General features: G+C 46.5%; 1 protein-coding gene across 2 annotated transcripts in view; it reads left to right on the top strand.

Annotated features, from left to right (window-relative positions):
* The window catches only part of LOC147706829 (ATP-binding cassette sub-family C member 10-like), a 1,327,484-nt gene that overhangs the window by 17,422 nt on the left and 1,287,560 nt on the right, over positions 1 to 22,502 (top strand). For both annotated transcript variants that reach the window (XM_086925963.1, XM_086925964.1), the window contains exon 2: positions 14,673 to 14,733. The gene's annotated coding sequence lies outside the window, so the exon portion shown is untranslated. The remainder of the gene's footprint in view (positions 1 to 14,672; positions 14,734 to 22,502) is intronic.

The following is a 22,502-nucleotide window of genomic DNA, read 5'->3' as shown; positions in this document are numbered from 1 at the left end:
AACAGTAGGGAAAGTATTGGATAGCGTAGGGGTAAAAATTACTTTTCCCACTCCAGAGAGTGCTACAGTAGGGAAAGCGTTGGATAGCGTAGGCATAACATTTACTATTGCCACTCCAGTGAGTGCAACAGTAGGGAAAGCATTGGATAGCGGTAGGATAAAAATTACTATTCCACTCCAGAGAGTGCAACAGTAGGGAAAGCATTGGATAGCGTAGAGGTAAAAATTACTATTCCAATTCCAGACAATGCAACAGTAGGGAAAGCGTTGGATAGCGTAGGGGTAAGAATTACTATTCCCACTCCAGAGAGTGCGACGGGGAAAGCGTTGGATAGCGTAGGGGTAAAAATTACTATTCCCACTCCAGTGAGTGCAACAGTAGGGAAAGCGTTGGATAGCAGGAGGGTAAAAATTACTATTCCCACTCCAATGTGTGCAACAGTAGGGAAAGCATTGGATAGCGGGAGAGTAAACATTACTATTCCCACTCCAGAGAGTGCAACTGTAGGGAAAGCGTTGGATAGCGTAGGGGTAAAAATTACTATTCCCACTCCAGAGAGTGCAACAGTAGGGAAAGCGTTGTATAGCGTAGGGGTAAAAATTACTATTCCCCCTCCAGGGAGTGCAACAGTAGGGAAAGCGTTGAATAGCGTAGGAGTAAAAATTACTATTCGCACTCCAGAGAGTGCAACAGTAGGGAAAGCGTTGGATAGCGTAGGGGTAAAAATTACTATTCCCACTCCAGAGAGTGCAACAGTAGGGAAAGGGTTGGATAGCGTAGGGGTAAAAATTATTATTCCCACTCCAGTGAGTGCAACAGTAGGGAAAGCGTAGGATAGCGGGAGGATAAAAATTACTATTCCCACTCCAGATAGTGAAACAGTAGGGAAAGGGTTGGATAGCGTAGAGGTACAAATTACTATTCCCACTCCAGAGAGTGTAACAGTAGGGAAAGCGTTGGATAGCCTAGGGGTAAAAATTACTATTCTCACTCCAGTGAGTGCAACAGTAGGGAAAGTAAATACTTCATATATGAATTAAATTAAATTAAATATTAATACCAATTACAAATAATATAAAATAATTAACAATTTTGTATAATATATTAATTAATCAATTAAAAATACAAATGAAATTTAATTATTAAAAAAAATACCTACTAATACAAATTATTTACCAATGAACACTAAATTATTTAACAATTAATAAACAACTTAAATATTACAACAAAAATAAGCAAAGAATACATAAAAAATTTAATTATTTATAATTCAATTACTTCCCACACTATTCCCCTATAAACGCACAACCCACTACTGAAAAGAAATTAATAAAATTAACATAATTATCAATTCATCAATTAATTAAAACTATTGACCAATTATATTTTAATTAATTACCAATTAATAATTAATTAACAATTAATTCAAAATAAATACCAATAAATAAATTAACAGATTTAATTAATTATATTTAAATTACTTCCCACCCTATTCCCCTATAAACCCACAACCCGCTGCAGAAAATACATTAATTTAATTAACATAAGTAACAATTCATCAATAATTAAAATTAATTACCAATTATATTTTAATTAATTACCAATTAATAATTAATTACCAATTAATTCAACATAAATACCAATAAATAAATTAACATATTTAATTAATTATATTTAGATTACTTCCCACCCTATTCCCCTATAAACCCACAACCCGCTACAGAATTATATTACGCAAAAATTAAATACAATTAAACTAATTAAAATGAATTATAAAATAAATATACACTTTTCACACATATAGTAACATAAAACACAGTTTAAAAAATTCATATTAACTTACTTACCTCAAATTCGATATTTTTGTTGTCTATATTCTGTCCATTCGATATTTTGTCCATTCGATATTTTGCTATTCTATTCAATATATTTGTAGTCTATATTCTGTCCATTCGATATTGTGTCCATTCTATATTTTTAACTCGATATTTTGGCCAATCGATATTTTTTATTCGATATTATGACTGTATACCCTCCCTCCCTCTATCTCTCTCTCCCTCACTCTGACTGTCTCACTCACTCTTTCTGTCTCCCTCTCTCTGCATCCCTCTCCCTCTCTCCTTCCTTCTCCTCCCTCTCCCTCCCTCCCTCTCCTTCCCTCTCCCTCACTCCCCTTACCTCTCCCTTACCCCCCACCCTCCCTCACCCTCACTCCCCTTCCCTCACCCTCACTCCCCTTCCATCACCCTCACTCACCTTCCCTCATCCTCACTCCCCTTCCCCCGCTCCCCCTTCCCCCTCTGCCTCCCTCACTCCCCTTCCCTCTCGATCTCTCCCCGTCCCTCCCTCCCTCCCTCCCTCCCTCTCTCCCCTTCCCTCTCCCACTCCCTCACTCCCTCCATCACTTCCCTTCCCTCACTCCCTCCCTCACTCCCCCCTCACTATTTCCCCCTACATCCTTCCACTCCCTTCCCTCACTCCCCTTCCCTTCCTCACTACCCTATCCTCCCCCACTCCCCTTCCCTCACTCCCTCCGTCACTCCCCTTCCCTCCCTCACTCCCTCCCTCACCCCCCTTCACCCCTTCCCTCACTCCCTCCCTCACTCCCCCTCCCTCACTCCCTCCCTCGACTCCCCTCCCTCACTCCCCTTCCCTCACTCCCCTTCCCTTCCTCAGTCCCCTTACCTCCCTCACTCCCCTTTCCTCACTCCCTCCGTCACTCCCCTACCTTCACTCCCTTCCCTCACTCCCCTTCCCTCCCTCACTCACTCCCTTCCCTCACTCCCCTTCCCTCCCTCACTCACTCCCTCCCTCACTCCCCTTCCCTCCCTCCCTTTCCCTCACTCCCACACTCCCCTTCCCTCACTCCCTTCCCTCGCTCCGCTTCCCTCACTCCCCCCCTCACTCCCCTTCCCTGACTCCCTCACCCCCTTCCCTCACTCCCTCCCTCACTCCCTCACTCTCTCCCCCTCCCTCACTCCTCTTCCCTCACTCCCTCACTTACGCTTCACTCCCTCCGCCTCCCTCACTCTGTCTCCCTACCTCCCTCCACCTCCCTCTGTCACCCTCTTCATCTCACCCTGCCTGTGTGTGCCCGGGCTGAGACAGCTTCCCGGGCACATACAGCCGCACCGAGCCCTTCACAGGTCTTTAAAAGACCATTTACATGTTAATGGTGCTTTGTTGTAGTTCACCTCCTCTTAGCGCCCCTGCAGCTCCACTCGGACTATTGCCGGAATGAATCACCCGGCCCCCACATGTTAAAAGGGGTTCAAAGACAACCAGTAACCAAAGACCCCTTTATGTTGCCCGGCGGTGTCGCCTCTATGACCCACCAATATTAATCAATGAAGAAGCAGGCGCTGGAGACTGGAAGGCAGGAAACGTGGATTTTATTCTCTCCGGAGGAGAACACATCAATTCAGACAGCAAGTATCGTCACGAGGTGCTCTAACCACATCTCTGAGGCCTGGCCTCTTATACTAGGGTTTATGACCTTTATTGCACGTAACACATTCTCGCAACACTTTGATATTTGAAAGAACATCCTCGGAATCTCCCCTTCAGGCCCGTTCCCACATACATTTACAGTTGAATTCCCCACCCCGGTCACAACAGGTGATGATTGTCGCGCAGCAGGGCATTCCGCCGATTCACGGAATGCGTGGAGTTGATCGGATCTCATAGGGTGGGGGCTTTGATCGGCTCGAGGGTCTTTTGATGGGGAGGGGAAGCTTCCTACTGTACGGGGTAATAAACAGTATCCGCAGGGCCAGGTGGCGGCCTGGGAACAAGGAAGACAAACGGGGACACAGGGAAAGGGGGTTTGCATCAAAAGGATCTGAGACCATGAAAGGAATGAAGGGAGGTGTCGCGCTGGGAACAGGATGGGATTCTGTGGCGGAGCTGCGCTGAAGAGGGGTTTATGACCCAAGGCATGAGAGAGCGGGGGTTGTCAGCGTGCGGGGGATGCTTGCGAAGTTAGGAGAGAGAGAGACGCGCTGGCTATCAGCGAGGGGCAGGGAGGCCATGGTGCTCAAAATGGCTGCCGCTTACGCGCACAAATGGGCTCGAAAGGGGCAAGATGGCGCCGATAATGTTGACGTTTGCAGTCTAATCTTTAACAGTCCTCCCTTTTCAACATATCTTAGCCAACTTGCTTACTCAATGTCAATCTTCATCAAATTCCTAACCTCGGCATCATATATTGCTCTCATATGTTCGTTTCCAAAGTCCACAGTCTTAGGGCAAATACAATTTACGCATAATGTACACAGAGGTGGCAGACATTGAGTTCCTAAGCATAAACCGCATATTACAACTACAGGAATCAGGATAATGGTGAATAGTCTCCAGCCCCAGTTCTTAACGGTGCTCCAGAACCAACCACCAAGCGACCATTCTTCTTGTTCTTGGTGGACTTCTGAAGAGAGTCTATGAAGATGTTCGATGGCTTTGTACACTGAGGGTGAGTTGTCCGGTATGTACGTACAGCAGCTGGACCCAATAATGCGGCATGCTCCACCACGATCCGCAAGAACCACATCTAGGACAAGGCGGTTCTGGAGGGCCACCAAGCGGACCGCTTGAAGTTCAGCGGTGTTGTTAGCAAGGATACCAGCCGTGATGTTCATTGTTGTCTCAACTGCTTGAGTCAGATGTCGGATGGCACGGCTGTTTGCCATCGGGCCCCAGAGGGGGACAAGTCCCTTCATTGCATCGAGGAACTGCGCTCCTGTTGAGTCGGCTTGTTCAATGTCCATGGCTCGTTTTTGTCTGTGATGATTTGCTGGTGCCACATAAGTCGGAGGAAGGATGAAGGAAATGAAACAAGTGCCCCCCCAGCCTTTGGGGAGCCAGGTGTAAGCCTTCGTGCCGCAGACGAAATACGTGTTTGGAGATGCCACAAAGGAAGGTGGGTCGGTGGAGTCCAGAGTTCTGGAAAGACGGCAAGCACTGTGGCCTACCAGCTGAGTCCCAAGCCCTTCCATGCACATGTGGCCGGTGACGTTGATGACTGACAGGGCCACAGTCAGAGTGGCAGCCATTCGTTTTCGCAGGTAGGAGAAGGTGGTTCTGGTTGGATTATTGAACACTTGCATTTCAATTTGTTCTTTAGCAGGGATGTCCAAGTGGATTGTGTTGTTGGTGGTCTGCGGGCAGAAGTGTGTCTTTGTTCTGTTCCGCCAGACCCCGTGGTAGAAATGCGTTACGGTTTTGCTGGAGGTGGCATTGTCCTTAAAGCTTTCTTGCAGAAGCATCAGCCAAGCAAGACAGGAGCCGTGAACTGAGAAAGGTGAAGGGATGAATGGTATCGAGTGTCCAGTGGCGTGGGGTAGCAACCCACAGATCCAACAGTTGGTGGCATTGGTGGCAAGGTTGTGCTGGTGAAGTAGTTGTACGAAAGAGTTATTCCAAAATTCCTTTCGCCTCTCTCTGAGTTGGGGAGAGAGCGAGATCAGATAATGTTCCTTCATGGTGGTAGGCTGAGCAGTGGTCAGGAATGTTTCGTGAGCAGGTGCATTTTCTTCCACAATCCAGAGTGTGGTCATGAGGAGAAAGCAGAAAAGGATTGTGATGAAGAGTGCAATTGTCTTTGAGCTGTGGAGTCTGTCTGCTTTTGGGTTTCTGTGGTGGGTATTTCCTGTTGCCTCTATCATCTTCTTATTTGGCGCTTCCATCATCTTCTTATCTGGCGCTTCCATCATCTTCAAGGTGCTCGGTAGCGGGCAGAACCACAGACTTTGTTTTGCTTCTCTCCGGGTAACCCTTGGTAGTGTTTAGGTCACCGTTCTGAGATTTAACTCAGTCCGTGGTCTACTTAGCCGAAGCTCCCTCCTTTCGACGCAGGAAATACCCTTCTCTCGATGGCACAGTGGGATCAGAGAATTTTGAAAGTTCAAGTGTTTCGGTATCAGGATAGCAGGTTAGTGACGGTCGGTCCTTGTTCAGGAGCTCTTCTTGGTTGTCGATGTTTTCGGTCGAGGTCAGGGTCGAGGAGACCTTCTTACAGTGGTGTGCATGCAGCCAGTTGCGTTTTCCCTCCACTCGAAGTGCTGTTCGGGTGGTGATGAGGACTTGCCAGGGGCCCGTCCACCGGGGTTCCAGACTCTTGGCACGCTGGAAGTTCCGGATCAGGACGAAATCCCCAGGCTGGATGGTGTGTCCGGGACCCCTGGAAGTGTCAGGGATGGCATGCAGCACCTGTTGATGGATAACAGACAGTGTTTTAGTCAACTGGCATAAGTAATCAGACATTAGGACGTCCGGGACGTCATGAATGGAAGTTGGTTTCGGTGCAGACCAGACATTCATAGGCCGGCCGAATACAACCTCGTATGGTGTCAAGTGGTGTTTGGTAGGGGTGGAACGCATTGAGAGCAATGCCAGGGGGAGTGCGTCTGGCCATTTCAGTCCTGTGGTAGCCACTATTTTGGCCAATTTTAGTTTCAGTGTGGCGTTATGTCGTTCAACTAGTCCAGCAGATTGGGGGTGGAAGACTGCGTGGAACTTTTGTTTTACACCCAACCCCTTCAAAATGAGTTGGATAACTTCGGCTACGAAGTGGGGGCCATTGTCGCTCCACAAAATTCGACAAAGGCCGTAACGGGGGAAAAACTCCTTTAACAGTACTTTTGCTGTGGCCATAGCAGTGTTGTCACGGGTTGGGTATGCTTCCACCCATTTGCTAAATGCGCATATCACAACAAGTACATATTTCAGGCCTTGACATCTGTCTAGTTGGATGTAGTCCATCTGCAGGACTTCAAACGGGTGATTTGGGACCCCAAACCCTCCCCGGGGTACTACAGTTCCTTTCCCGGGGTTGTGTTGCAGGCATATCAAGCATTGTTGGACCAGACGCTTGGCGGACTCTGTGATTTTATCATTGTGCCAAACTCTGGAGACAAGTTCAATCATGGGGGCTGATCCTATGTGGGCAGGGGAGTGTGCCATAGTCAGTATGGGAATCAGATACGAGTCAGGTAGCAACCATTTGTTTGTGTCTTTTGTCCGCCAGCAGCCTTCGTCATCTTTCAATCCCACCCGTGTCCATTCAGTCAGTTCGTGTTGTGTGCTAGCCATTTGAATGTCTCTAATAGTGTCCCTAGCGTCAGACCATTTTTCTGCTTGTGACCTGGTCACGTACATGCGTGTTGTCGTCCTATTTTCAGCTGTCGTTCGGGCAGTGATGTCGGCTAGTGCATTTCCCTGTCCAATAATGTCTGTCACCTTTTTGTGTGCCTGGCATTTGATGACTGCAAGTTTTTTGGGGAGAAGGACGGCTTCGATCAAGGCGGAGACTAGATCCCCGTGCAAAATGGGGGTGCCGTGTGAGGTCAAGAATCCCCTCTCCCTCCAAAGGAGCCCAAAATGGTGAACCACCCCGAAGGCATACTGGCTGTCGGTGTAAATGTTTGCTGTGGTTCCTGCTGCTAGAATACAGGCTCGTGTCAGGGCAATCAGTTCCGCTGCCTGGGCAGATCGTTGCGTTATGCGGGCTGTCTCGACTACAGTTCGAGCCGTGGTGACTGCATAGGCAGCTGAAGTGGTGCCATCGGGGAGTTTGATGCAAGAACCGTCCACCCATAGCTCTCCATCGGAGTCGGGAAAGGCTGTGTCTCTGAGGTCAACCCTACTTCTGGTCTGTTCGTCTGTGAGGGTCACACAGTCGTGTACAGGGTGCGCATTGGGATCATTTTCTGGTAAGGGCAGCAGGGTTGCTGGGTTCAGTGTGGTGCATCTCTTCAGAGTGATGTGGGGTGCGAGCAGAGTCAGTTCGTATCCAGTCAGTCGTGCACTCGTCAGGTGTTGCGTTTTGGTTTGGTTTAGGAGGGTGTCAACTGCATGGGGTACCAGTACTGTGAGGGAATTCGAGAGCACGATCCCCTCACTCTGTCGGATAGAGATCGCAGCAGCAGCTACAGCTCGAAGGCAAGCAGGCAGGGCTCTGGCTACAGGATCAAGAGTGGCTGAGAAGTAAGCGCATGGTCGTTGCTTTGAGCCGATGGACTGGGTCAGGACAGATAAAGCGCACCCCTCCCTTTCGTGAGTGTAAAGGGAGAAGGGCTTTGTGTAATCGGGGGTACCCAACACAGGGGCCGAGCAAAGGGCATCTCGTAGTTGCATGAAGGAAGCCTGACACTCAGGGGTCCAAGGGAGTGAGAAAGGGATATCCTTAGCTAGCAGTGAAAGCAGTGGTTTTACTACGAGGCTAAAGTTGGGCAACCACTGTCGGCAGAAGGAGGTGAGGCCTAGTAGGGATCGGACCTGTTTCTGGGTCCTAGGGATGGGGGTGTCGAGAATGGTTTGGATCCGGTCAGGAGTCAGTTTCCTTCCGTCTTTGGACAAAAGGTGGCCTAGGTAAGTGACCTGGGGTTGGCAGAATTGCAACTTCTTCCTAGAGAATTTGTGGCCATTTTCTGCAAGGAAGTGCAGGAGTTGAATGGTGGCTGTGACAGCTAGTGGAGTGGTGTCGGCTGCCAAGAGGATGTCATCGACATATTGCACTAACACCACTCCATCGGGTAACTGGACTTGATCCAGTTGTCTCTTGAGGGCCTGGCTGTAGATGCTAGGGCTTTCTGTGTAGCCCTGGGGTGCTCGGCAGAACCTATATGAGCGGGCTTTTAGGGTGAAACCGAAGAGATATCGGCTGTCTGGGTGGATGGGAATGGAAAAGAATGCGTTTTTGAGGTCAATGACAGTGAAGGTGGTGGCAGTGGAGGGAATCAAAGTCAGGATGGTGGTAATGTCCGAGACCACAGGGTACTGGGGTACCACCACTTTGTTGATCTCTCGAAGGTCAATGATGAAGCGGTATGCTTTCTCATCTCCTTCTCCCTGTTTCTTAATGATGGGCAAGATTGGGCTGTTGCAAACGTTGCTAACCACTTCCTCTACCACTCCTGCGTCTATCAGTGATTGGATGATTTCTACCAATGCCTTCTCGCCCTCGGGCGATATCCGATATTGTGGAAGTTTTGGGAGTGTTGCATCTGGTCGAACAGTAATGTGCACTGGGTCGATCATCATGCGCCCTACATCCGAATCCGTTTTGGCCCACAGATACGGAGGCAGAGTGTCAAGCAGGGAAGTGTCAGCGTCGGTGATGGAAAACATGTGTCTGGGGGGGCAATGCCTAAGCAGAACGGGATTGTCGTAAAGGAAAACTCGGACTCCATCTTGGGAACATCTAATCGTTGCTCGGAAGTGTTTCAATAAGTCGAGTCCCATAATTGCGTCAGGGCTATTGGAGGAAAGCAAAAACGTGGTGTCAGTGGTGTTGTTTTCTAAGTCAAAGAGGATCGGGGCGGACAAAGGGTTAGTGGAGGGCGTTCCATCGAAACCTGTCGATGTTATTAGTGAGCCAGACAAGGGTGCCCTTGGAATCAGTCGTTTAGATAATGCACTACGTGTTGCGCCAGTGTCTACCAGGAATGGTGACTTTGTACCCAAGACCTTAGCAGTGACATAAGGGCCTTGCTGGTCAACATGGAGCTCGACTGGATCCCTCCCTTGCCCTAGGCAGTCCTATGCAAAGTCATGAACATCATCGTAGTCAGATTGCTGGCATTGGTTCTGTCGGGGTCGGTCAAATGTGTTTGGCCTACCTGATCTATCATTAGTTGCGTTGTTTGGGGGCCCTCGCTGTGGTCCCCTATTTCTTGGTTCACTTGCTGTATCCCTAGGATCTCTATTTCTGATGAGTTCCAAAAGAACTGGGCACTGAGATTTCCAGTGGCCCGTTCCCTTACAGAAAGCACACTGGTCCTCTCTAATGTCTGTACGTCCAATGTGGGGAGTCGAAGTACGGTCCTTGGGAGGTGCAGTTTTAGGGACGTTCATCTGATGGTTTCCCCGGTATTGGTCTCGTCCCATAGTCACCCCTTGCAGTTGAGCCATCATCACCCTCTCCTTTAAGTCTTTCTTCTTTCTCTCTGTTGTTCTATCGTTTTCGTTTTTCTGATGTTCATAATATTGGGCCATCTGGAGGATAGCCGTAGGTTTGGAGGCTGCCCAACTACTTTCGCTGGCCTGCAGTTTCTGCGAGACCTCCGGTGATAAACCCTTAACGTAATTCTGGACAAACAGATGGTGTCCGGTTGCAGTGGTCAAGTCCTGGCCGCTGTAATCGGAGAACACCGTTTCAAACCAAGAGAAGTATTCCGATACATCCTCCTGAGGTTTCTGGCGACAGGCCGTTACTATCGACCAGTCCACTTTCTTTTCTGGGATCAGGGTTTTTAATTTCTGTATGATTTTATCCGGGAGGTCTAAAATGGCTTTCAAAGGCTTTTGTCCGGGTTCTCGTTGTCTGTCTATGCCATCGAGTTGTGACCAGTTATGTCCAAACAGCTCAGAGTGGTCGACTTTCCGGATTTGCTTCCACACATCAGCTGGTAGACATAACCCGAAAAACAAGTCGATGTCAGCCAGGGTCATAATCGTCGATCCTAGGGCTGTACCCAACTCAGTATAGAAGGCAGTGGGGTTTTTACGTAGGTCAGGCAGAGATTTCCGGAAGGTCAGAATCTCTTGCCGGTCCCATGGTTGGTAGACCCAATTGTACACTACCCTTCCCTTTGCATCTTTGTTGTTTGCGTCATCGTGAGTCCCTTCACCTCGTGGAGGAACCCAGTAAGGGGCAGCCTCTCGTATCGGCATCATGGTGTTAGATCGTTCAGTTTGTGGTTCGGTTGCTACGGATGTTGTGGATTCGATTTTCGGCTTTTGTTCAGTGAGGTGGCGGAAAACCTCAAGCGTACGCGTAAGGAGGTCCGTCACATCACTCTCACTCTCATCCCCGATATCGACCTTCCGGTACAGAGTCGTTAGGCTCTGGGGACCTTTTTCTTGATATCGGTCCTCGTATGCGTTTAAGACGTGATAACACAGTTGTACAGTAAAGTGTCGTCTGTGACTCCCTGTATAAGAATTAAACACATCCGTGACGGACTCTTCATCTTCCCTCTTCTCTACCAGTATCTTTGCTATCTTGCCGACCCCTGCTCGCTCATTTTTGCTTAGTCGGTATGTTTTTGCAGGACCAACCCTTCGGGTCTCTGGGTCGCCCAACGTTGTCGTTTGCGTAGCATCTAATACAAGGAGTTCAGCCGGCACAGAGGCCATGGGGGCTGAAGCCGTGGTGCTACTCTCGCTTGTACCTGGGGGTAGTGGGTGCTGTGCTAAGGGTTGGGAAGGGGCATATGGAGGGGGCATGTGGATGATCGGAGGACCTAGCAGCAGATCATCGTTGGTTCGCTGTTTCGAGTGTAATTCAGGGTAGAGCGTGGAGGGTGTTCTAACCAGACACTGGCTTGACGTTTCTATTTCTAGTTTCTGTTTGGTATCCTCTCTTTCTTTTATCTCTTTCTCTAGTTTCTGGGCCGCTAGGTGGGCTGCTTTCCGCAGCTCTTTTCCCAACCTACTCTCAGTTCTCTTTTTACGTTGTTCGGCTTCTTTTCGCCACATGCCGAAGCTGTCAAGCATAGTGGGCGTCGTCTTGTTTTTACCAAGGGCTGTTTCTAGTGTGTTTATTTTATCGTCTTCAAAGGATCCTATCAGTGGCCACTGACTTTCTCGATCCTTTTTCGTATATTTATGCCACAGCTGGCTATAGGCTATAGCGATTAATCCATGCTTCATGAACATGTCCTTATTAGGGGTGCCTTCCAGCGGAGCCGGATGGTTCATCTCTAATAAGCGGTCCGGGCTAAACAGGCTACTAACCAGTGGGGAGAAGACAGGCATGACAGATCACAATGGGGATAATAGTCAGCACTACCTATCTTATCACTGTGTGCAAAGACTAGACAGAATATTTCTATTCTACGTTGTTTGCAGGCAGTGAATACCTCATGAACCAATCTTGAGCAATCAATGTTAGGTCAAAAATAAAAAATCAATATGGTCAATGGGGAGAATAAGTAGGCTCGCAAAGGTCCGCGTCACCTACCCTTTCACTATCTGCAAAGAGGGGACCTATTCTTCCCTGTTTGCAGACAGAGAATCTCCAGAAAACAATCTATAACAGTTAATCAATGGGGGAGGGGCAATTGTTCAGTGGGGGAGAAAGATAGGTCCGACGGATGCGTACCTATCCTTCACTGTTTATAAAGGGAGAGCCTGTTGTTTCTCCGTTTGCAGACAGTGAATCTCCAAATAAATTAACAAAAAGTAATACTAGTATTTTCTCATCAATTATCAATCACTTTCGCAATTCGTCGTGTTTACACGACCTTACCCGGACCGCATGGACAGTTTCTTGTCTTCCGAATCCAGCGCCCGATCGTCCTCTTCTCTTCGTACTCCTCGTGGCACTCCTGATGGTTCCCAGTCAGGACCGCAGATCACTCGAGAGAGGTCTGTTCGGAACCAGTGAAGTTCGGATGATCGGCTGTCAGACGAGGGTCTATCGGACAGGGTACCTTCCGATCGTTGCAGTCGTTCACTCTGTCGTCAGGACCTCTCCCACTGGATCCACGAGTCGCTGATGGGCCCCACGCTTGGGACGCCAATTGTTAAAAGGGGTTCAAAGACAACCAGTAACCAAAGACCCCTTTATGTTGCCCGGCGGTGTCGCCTCTATGACCCACCAATATTAATCAATGAAGAAGCAGGCGCTGGAGACTGGAAGGCAGGAAACGTGGATTTTATTCTCTCCGGAGGAGAACACATCAATTCAGACAGCAAGTATCGTCACGAGGTGCTCTAACCACATCTCTGAGGCCTGGCCTCTTATACTAGGGTTTATGACCTTTATTGCACGTAACACATTCTCGCAACACTTTGATATTTGAAAGAACATCCTCGGAATCTCCCCTTCAGGCCCGTTCCCACATACATTTACAGTTGAATTCCCCACCCCGGTCACAACAGGTGATGATTGTCGCGCAGCAGGGCATTCCGCCGATTCACGGAATGCGTGGAGTTGATCGGATCTCATAGGGTGGGGGCTTTGATCGGCTCGAGGGTCTTTTGATGGGGAGGGGAAGCTTCCTACTGTACGGGGTAATAAACAGTATCCGCAGGGCCAGGTGGCGGCCTGGGAACAAGGAAGACAAACGGGGACACAGGGAAAGGGGGTTTGCATCAAAAGGATCTGAGACCATGAAAGGAATGAAGGGAGGTGTCGCGCTGGGAACAGGATGGGATTCTGTGGCGGAGCTGCGCTGAAGAGGGGTTTATGACCCAAGGCATGAGAGAGCGGGGGTTGTCAGCGTGCGGGGGATGCTTGCGAGGTTAGGAGAGAGAGAGACGCGCTGGCTATCAGCGAGGGGCAGGGAGGCCATGGTGCTCAAAATGGCTGCCGCTTACGCGCACGAATGGGCTCGAAAGGGGCAAGATGGCGCCGATAATGTTGACGTTTGCAGTCTAATCTTTAACACACAGAGCAGCCGAGTCTCTCAGAGTCGCGCTCTGGTTGCAGTCACTCTTTAAACATTGTTTTCAAAAACATGGGTACAATGTCTGCAAGGTTTGCGTGCCGCCAGGGAAGGCTTGTCGGGCCGCTGGCGGCCCGCAGGCCGTATTATGAGTACCCATGCTGTACATCGTCCAGCAGTTCTAGCCCATGGCAACACCTCCAGGGACCCCACACCTTACAAAACGTTTGGGGGCATCTCCTGCTGTAGTAGGTGGTACGTTTTGCGGCCATATAGAGATCCATACCATTCCTCCACTCCTGTATCCTTGAGATTTCTTCTGCCCCCCAAAATCTGGCAATATCTGGTTTAGCCACCACCAGGCCAAAGAGCTAAAGAGTAATTGAGCCCTATTGGCATCAACGTCGTTCGGGTTTCCCTGAAGGACAAACCCTGGCTCAGTCGGCAGAGGTACCCCTACCACAACACTCAGCTCCCCAATAATCCCGCTCCAGTAAGCTTGCAGAACGAGGAATGACCATATCCTATGAAGGAAATCACCCTTGACATCCCTGCATTGAAGAAAATACGGTGTCTCCACTCTGACCATCTTATAAAGTTTCTCTCCATCATAGTATATTCTATGTAGAATTTTGTTTTGGACAAGGCGCAGTTTAGCTTTAATTGCCACTTCTCTTGAGTGCATCAGTGCTGCCTCCCAGTCGATGTCTTCCAGGGAGCCCAGGTCCCCCTCCCATCTCTTGCATATTTTCTTACGGTCATCTAGTATGTTATTATTTATCATTTTGTATGTAAGAGAGACTGCTTTTTCTGTCAAGTCTTGTGTAATAACCGTCCCTCCAGTGGGGTAAAGTCTGGTAAATCTGCACACTATATACCCTCTGCCAGCCACGCATGATATAATTATGCGTACCTAATAAATTGGGACCCGTGAAGCCTGTACCCTGTACTGAGAGTGGACCAGGATTTGAGTTTGCCTTTGTCCACAATATCGTCTACCGTAGAGATGCCCACCAAGTCCCAGGTCCCAAACCCTTTCAGTTTGCACAAGTCATTAAGCCACCTCCCCTTCCAAAGTGGCGTTGCCCAAGTGATCCGGTGTGTCTACCCCATCGCTTTTGTCGCCCTGTCCCATACCTCCATGGTAACCTGTGTCGCTAATAGTAGCCGGGAGGTTCCCTTGCCTTCTCTTTCAGTGTAGAGAGATAAATGCAGGACCAGGGAACACCTTTTAATTTGGCATGAGGAGGCCTGAATCCTTTCCTTCTTTTTTCCCTTTTTAGATTATCTTCTGTCAGACCGAACTGTATGACTCCTACCCTTGGAGAAAACAAGAAGCCTCTGGTAAGTAACGTGATCTGAAAATACTCCTTATTTTCTCTAGTTCTTCTTCTTTTTTATTTGTGTGTTTTTCTATCTTTTTACCCTATTGTCTTTAGGCTGTCTTGTGCAAGGTTCCTAAAAACGGTCAGTGAACTTCACTTCATTCATTGATGTGTTGGGGATGAACTATTACCAAACTGTAGTAGTTCAAAGAAGTGTGAAAAAGGAAAAGGCATGTTGTGAGAGTTTTTATGGTGTTCTGAGCATTCCCCACCTCGTTTCTTAGCGAGCTTTTAGAGCATGTCAACTAATATGGTGAAAGATAGGAAAAAGAAAATTCATTTCATCCTGCAATTTCTTCATGAAGGCTTCTCTCCCAAGTGACTGTAGGTTTATGCCTGCCATGTGTACCCCAAAAAAACCTTACACTTCCTCCCGCTCTTTCTTGCCTGTGAGGTTAGCCGGGTAAGTTCAGAGCTGTCCGCTCCCCTTAGGACACCATGCCAGGCCTGTGAAGCAGCTGCAGACCCTCTCACCCACTTGGCTAAGACAGGCTTCTCTTGGAGCATGGTGTGAGCCTGGCACCTTCCCAGGACGCTCCTGCCGTCTGATAGCGGTGCCTCTCTCAGGTGTTGTATCGCTTTCCCTTCAGAACACCTGAACAAGACTTCAAAATACCGAGACACAACATGAGCACTCTTCAAAATAGGACTCTACACACTTTAGAATACCCAAATACAACGTAAACAAAGTGCAACACTTGTTTGCCAAGTAAAGGGGGATATTTATTGCCGCATGTTCGCATAAATCAAATGGCAATAATGTACATGTAAAGTAAATGCATATAGTGCATGTATATTCACAAGAATACATGCGTAGAAAGAGAACTGCATGTACAGAAGAGTAAGTAATTAGAACTTGGAATACTTTACCGGCATCCTCCTTGCCAGCACGGCTGGGGAACCTGTTGGCAGTCTCGGGCACAAAAGCCCTAGGCAGCGCATCTGCTCCCAGGAGAGTTCATGTCAAAGCGCCAAGAGGTCTCCATCTTTATGCTTGTTACAAACACGGAGGGAGACTTCCCTTCATCTGCACTGTAGGTGCTGCCTACACTCTCTACGCCGAGGTCACTCAACGGAGCTGGCCAGGCTCCGATGAGAACTGAAGCAGAATTCTTCACATTCTCATCCTTGGACACCGTACGCACCCACCGTCTGTTCTAGCAGCTTATCTCTCTTGCTTGGTGAAGTGAGAAACATAAACAATCTGTATGTGCGCAAGTAACTTGGGCCCACATGCATCATTGTGTCATTTTGCATTTCTTAATTTGCGAAAAATAAGGAATCGCAAATTAAGAAGTGCAAAATGCTATGCATCATTTTTTTCGGTATTTCTTTGTGATTCGGTAAAAATCGCAATTTTTACCGAATCCCAAAGAAATACCGAATTCTTAAGTTAATTTTGGCAATTCCCATTGATTCCTATGGGCCAAAAGGCCCATAGGAGTCAATGCAAATTGCGAGTGGCACTTAGAAAATTTCATGGGTGCAGGGGGGGGGGGTCCAAAGGACCCCCCCATGCACCCCTGAAATGTATTTTTCGCATCATGTTGCACACACACATGTCCTAAGGACATGTGTGTCCGTAACATGAATGTTGAAAAAAAAGCATTTTCAACATTTTAAACACTTTTTCCAAATTTACCGAGTGGTTCAACCACTCGGTAAATTTGGCACCCTATTTGCGAATTTTCACTTTTTAAAACAATGATGCATTGCTTTTAAGAAATCGCACATCTGCGACTTCTTAAAAGCACCCGCAATTTTAGAATTCGCAAACATGTTACGAATTCTAAAATTGCTTCATGCATCCCAAAAAGCACTTTTGCATTCGCAAACGGCCGATTTTAAGGAATCGCACCGTTTGCGAATGAAAAAGTGCTTGATGCATGTGGGCCTTGGTCCTGCCTGCATTCGCAGCTGAGAAGCAGGGTCAGACAGACACAAGATGAAACTGGGCTCACAAAATATAGTTCAAGTAAAATGGAGTCAATGGTCAGTATATGATCTCACAATGTAAAACTGACTGTAGCATTACGCTCCACCCCTTGATGGTAGAATAAAAATTAGCATAACTCATAAGTGTAAAAGTCATAGCTCTAGGATGAACCAAAGGTATAAAGTTAGGCACACATTGCATAAAGCAAAAAATAAATATCAAACACAAATTATACTTGAAATGTAACAAATTTGCCCAAAATCAGGCAACCATCCAAATAACTAATCCGCCCACCCGTGTCCACATCTTGCTTCACTCCGTTTACTATTTCATGCAATGCATTAAGATGCAAATGGATGGACGTGGAATGGTCAGACAAATTGAAACAACACAATCCTTCAAACTTTGCACTGCTATGGTTATGTTTTGAAAGCAAATAGTTAATTGCAGCCCTATTTTGGGAAGCAGCTTTTCTTGTGCCTTGAACATCCAATAGCAATTTAGCTAAAGCTGTAGAAGTTTCATTTATTTTTTCACCATTAAACATGCAAGCTTGTTTATTATCCTAGTATTGTATACAGTTAATCCAGGAACGGCTACTATGGTTGTAGCTAGACTAATATATTACGTTTTGGATAACAAGGTAATTTCAGAATCACAGTCTTCAGACAATTTAGATGCATCTCTAGTATAGCTAGGGTGCCGCGGCGGCCCATGCTGGTAAGAGCGGTGGGGCAGTGTGAAGGGGGAATTTGACAGACGACGCAGAGAGAAAATTAAACAGATAATTAATTTTCTCTCATCATCGTCTGTGGAAATCCCCGTCACCCAGCCCCACCGCCTCACCGCTCTTAACTGCATGGGCTGCAGCTGCTGTTAAGGCACATATTTCTCCAGTCAGGTTCACGGGTATATAGGTGTAAGACATATTGTCACACGAAAAGAGCCATCCCTTGGGTAATGAAACATGTAATTAATACTGGCGGTTGAGTCCCTTGGCTGTGGGTATCCCTGGACCTTCCCGGTTCCCTCCTTACTCACCCAAACACAGTCCAAACACTGTAATCAGGACATATACATGCCAAGCATTGCTCTAGAGAAACAGAGCAAAAACAATTATTATCATTCTTGCAAACAACATTTATCAGCAGGCACATGTTCCCATTTCTCCACTCCAGGTCTCATTACAACTAGAATGTTGTCTTTCCCTGCATCTATGATTTTGGCATGTTCAGGAGGGTTGTTGGGGGATTCGATCCTTACTTTGGCTCCTGAGTTGATATCAGTGGAGCCAGACCCTCCCTTCCCTCGTACAGTAAGAAGGGCTGGGTCAGTCCCCTTCCTAACAATTCCTCCATAGACTGGCACAATGATAATCTGGGCAACACGATCTCCGGGATGCACTACTAAATCAGTGTCTCCACTGTTCAACATGATCACTTTTATCCACCTTGGTAATCAGAGTTTATTACCCCTCCTAGAATTTGAATGCCCTTTAAGGTAAGCCGTGATTGAGGCACAATCAATCCAAAATGCTGCAGGAGAATCTGAATTCCAACCTATGTTTCAGTTAAAGCTGTATTTCTGAATTTCAGTCTGTTCATCTGTAAAGCTTGTAAATCAAGAATTGCAGCATCTGGGGTGGCACGATATAGAGCTAGGGCTCTGGGGGTTGTCTCCCAGTACAAGACAGTGCTAGTGGCCACGTGAGACTGAATCTGCAAAGCTGGTATCAAAATTTGCATCAATGGAATTTCTTCATTTGTCAAAGGCCTCTTGTTCATAATTAACAATGCATCATGCAAGTAATCTATCCAACCTTTAAATGACCTTTCTGACAATTTTTTCAGCTGAGCTTTCAACAATCAATTCATTTTCTCAATCGGGCCCGCAGCTTGGGGGTAGTAAGAGATCTGATGTATCCACTGTAATTGGCATTGGCCCAATGTAGTTGATCTGCGATATCTGTCCTGGTAGCTTTCCCATACCTAGCTGACCTCTCACCACTTGTGGAACTGGTCTATGTCGTGTATGCTGACAAATGGGACATTGCATAATTGCAATTTTTATCAAACCTAGGGGTATATGCATCCCTCTAATCTATGCCCACGTGTTAGTGGCTTTCTCTCTCATGTGTCCACATTTTTGGTGTGCCCACTTAGCTATTCCCACCAAATGAGAATGCTGTTTCGCCACCTTGGCCTAAAAGTTTTTGGCTTTTTTGTCAGCAAAGGAATTACATCACTGTTCTAATGAGTTTGTTGGGCAGAGGGCATCTACCTGATGTACGGTAACTGTTTTTTGTGGTTAAATTTCCCATATCTATTACCTCAACTCTTTACCCACACCTGTTTTGAATGTATCATCCAGTTATGGACATGCCATGTGGGAAGCCAGGTAGCCAACCCATTAGCAGTAGATCATGAGTCTGTGTAAATAAAACACTTTCCAGGTAATAATTGTTACACAGCCTACAGTTCTGTAAACTGGCTACTCTTTCCCTCTCCAGTAGTAGTTAACAATGTCTTAGTCACAGGATTGTACCTCTCCACTTTCTTCTCTTTTTTTTATTAATGCAAAAATTGTACAAATATATTAGACTGTACCATACGATATGTGTGACAAATGAATCATGAACAAAAGGAAAACAAAAGAATAATGTATTCATAATGTTTCCCCCCCATGATTTACCCCCCCCCCGCCTATGGAACCCCACCCACCTGGGAGTTGGTCAGCCTCTGGTAAGTTTCCAGATTCAAATGTAGGTTTTGAGTTACTTTTAATCATTCACTCATTATTCTCTAACCATCTAGTCAATGGAGCCCAGATTTCCCAACCTTTAATTCGGGAGCTTAGTCCCCTCCTTGCATAAATAGCTTTTTCCAGGTTATAATTCGCAAGTAGTCGGGAGATCCATTGCTGAAACCCTGGTGGATTTGGATCCAGCCAGGCAGATGCTAAACATAGGCGCAGGATTGCCATGCCAATAACCACAAATTTCTCTCCGGGCTTCCCCTGTAAATCCTGATCTACCCCTAGTCCAATTAACGTCGGAGAAAGGGAGCAGACACTAATTTCTCATTTTAGGTTATCCAAAGCATCACAGGTGGGAAATATGTGGCTTAGATCTGCTAGATATAGAGCGCAGCGAGGACAAACAGTCCCTCTCCCTGCTCTCCATTTAGCAATTTTCTTGGGGGTGTAATCAAGCGAGAAGCATGGTATTTCTTTGTGATTCGGTAAAAATCGCAATTTTTACCGAATCCCAAAGAAATACCGAATTCTTAAGTTAATTTTGGCAATTCCCATTGATTCCTTTGGGCCAAAAGGCCCATAGGAGTCAATGCAAATTGCGAGTGGCACTCAGAAAATTTCATGGGTGCAGGGGGGGGGGGTCCAAAGGACCCCCCCATGCACCCCTGAAATGTATTTTTCGCATCATGTTGCACACACACATGTCCTAAGGACATGTGTGTCCGTAACATGAATGTTGAAAAAAAAGCATTTTCAACATTTTAAACACTTTTTCCAAATTTACCGAGTGGTTCAACCACTCGGTAAATTTGGCACCCTATTTGCGAATTTTCACTTTTTAAAACAATGATGCATTGCTTTTAAGAAATCGCACATCTGCGACTTCTTAAAAGCACCCGCAATTTTAGAATTCGCAAACATGTTACGAATTCTAAAATTGCTTCATGCATCCCAAAAAGCACTTTTGCATTCGCAAACGGCCGATTTTAAGGAATCGCACCGTTTGCGAATGAAAAAGTGCTTGATGCATGTGGGCCTTGGTCCTGCCTGCATTCGCAGCTGAGAAGCAGGGTCAGACAAGATGAAACTGGGCTCACAAAATATAGTTCAAGTAAAATGGAGTCAATGGTCAGTATATGATCTCACAATGTAAAACTGACTGTAGCATTACGCTCCACCCCTTGATGGTAGAATAAAAATTAGCATAACTCATAAGTGTAAAAGTCATAGCTCTAGGATGAACCAAAGGTATAAAGTTAGGCACACATTGCATAAAGCAAAAAATAAATATCAAACACAAATTATACTTGAAATGTAACACATTTGCCCAAAATCAGGCAACCATCCAAATAACTAATCCGCCCACCCGTGTCCACATCTTGCTTCACTCCGTTTACTATTTCATGCAATGCATTAAGATGCAAATGGATGGACGTGGAATGGTCAGACAAATTGAAACAACACAATCCTTCAAACTTTGCACTGCTATGGTTATGTTTTGAAAGCAAATAGTTAATTGCAGCCCTATTTTGGGAAGCAGCTTTTCTTGTGCCTTGAACATCCAATAGCAATTTAGCTAAAGCTGTAGAAGTTTCATTTATTTTTTCACCATTAAACATGCAAGCTTGTTTATTATCCTAGTATTGTATACAGTTAATCCAGGAACGGCTACTATGGTTGTAGCTAGACTAATATATTACGTTTTGGATAACAAGGTAATTTCAGAATCACAGTCTTCAGACAATTTAGATGCATCTCTAGTATAGCTAGGGTGCCGCGGCGGCCCATGCTGGTAAGAGCGGTGGGGCAGTGTGAAGGGGGAATTTGACAGACGACGCAGAGAGAAAATTAAACAGATAATTAATTTTCTCTCATCATCGTCTGTGGAAATCCCCGTCACCCGGCCCCACCGCCTCACCGCTCTTAACTGCATGGGCTGCAGCTGCTGTTAAGGCACATATTTCTCCAGTCAGGTTCACGGGTATATAGGTGTAAGACATATTGTCACACGAAAAGAGCCATCCCTTGGGTAATGAAACATGTAATTAATACTGGCGGTTGAGTCCCTTGGCTGTGGGTATCCCTGGACCTTCCCGGTTCCCTCCTTACTCACCCAAACACAGTCCAAACACTGTAATCAGGACATATACATGCCAAGCATTGCTCTAGAGAAACAGAGCAAAAACAATTATTATCATTCTTGCAAACAACATTTATCAGCAGGCACATGTTCCCATTTCTCCACTCCAGGTCTCATTACAACTAGAATGTTGTCTTTCCCTGTAGCTATGATTTTGGCATGTTCAGGAGGGTTGTTGGGGGATTCGATCCTTACTTTGGCTCCTGAGTTGATATCAGTGGAGCCAGACCCTCCCTTCCCTCGTACAGTAAGAAGGGCTGGGTCAGTCCCCTTCCTAACAATTCCTCCATAGACTGGCACAATGATAATCTGGGCAACACGATCTCCGGGATGCACTACTAAATCAGTGTCTCCACTGTTCAACATGATCACTTTTATCCACCTTGGTAATCAGAGTTTATTACCCCTCCTAGAATTTGAATGCCCTTTAAGGTAAGCTGTGATTGAGGCACAATCAATCCAAAATGCTGCAGGAGAATCTGAATTCCAACCTATGTTTCAGTTAAAGCTGTATTTCTGAATTTCAGTCTGTTCATCTGTAAAGCTTGTAAATCAAGAATTGCAGCATCTGGGGTGGCACGATATAGAGCTAGGGCTCTGGGGGTTGTCTCCCAGTACAAGACAGTGCTAGTGGCCACGTGAGACTGAATCTGCAAAGCTGGTATCAAAATTTGCATCAATGGAATTTCTTCATTTGTCAAAGGCCTCTTGTTCATAATTAACAATGCATCATGCAAGTAATCTATCCAACCTTTAAATGACCTTTCTGACAATTTTTTCAGCTGAGCTTTCAACAATCAATTCATTTTCTCAATCGGGCCCGCAGCTTGGGGGTAGTAAGAGATCTGATGTATCCACTGTATTTGGCATTTGCCCAATGTAGTTGATCTGCGATATC

The sequence above is a fragment of the Lissotriton vulgaris genome, chromosome 6 (genome assembly GCF_964263255.1).
Source record: "Lissotriton vulgaris chromosome 6, aLisVul1.2, whole genome shotgun sequence".
Taxonomy (NCBI): domain Eukaryota; kingdom Metazoa; phylum Chordata; class Amphibia; order Caudata; family Salamandridae; genus Lissotriton; species Lissotriton vulgaris.
The sequence above is the reverse complement of the archived record's forward strand: the minus strand, read 5'-3'. Positions and strand labels throughout refer to the sequence as shown.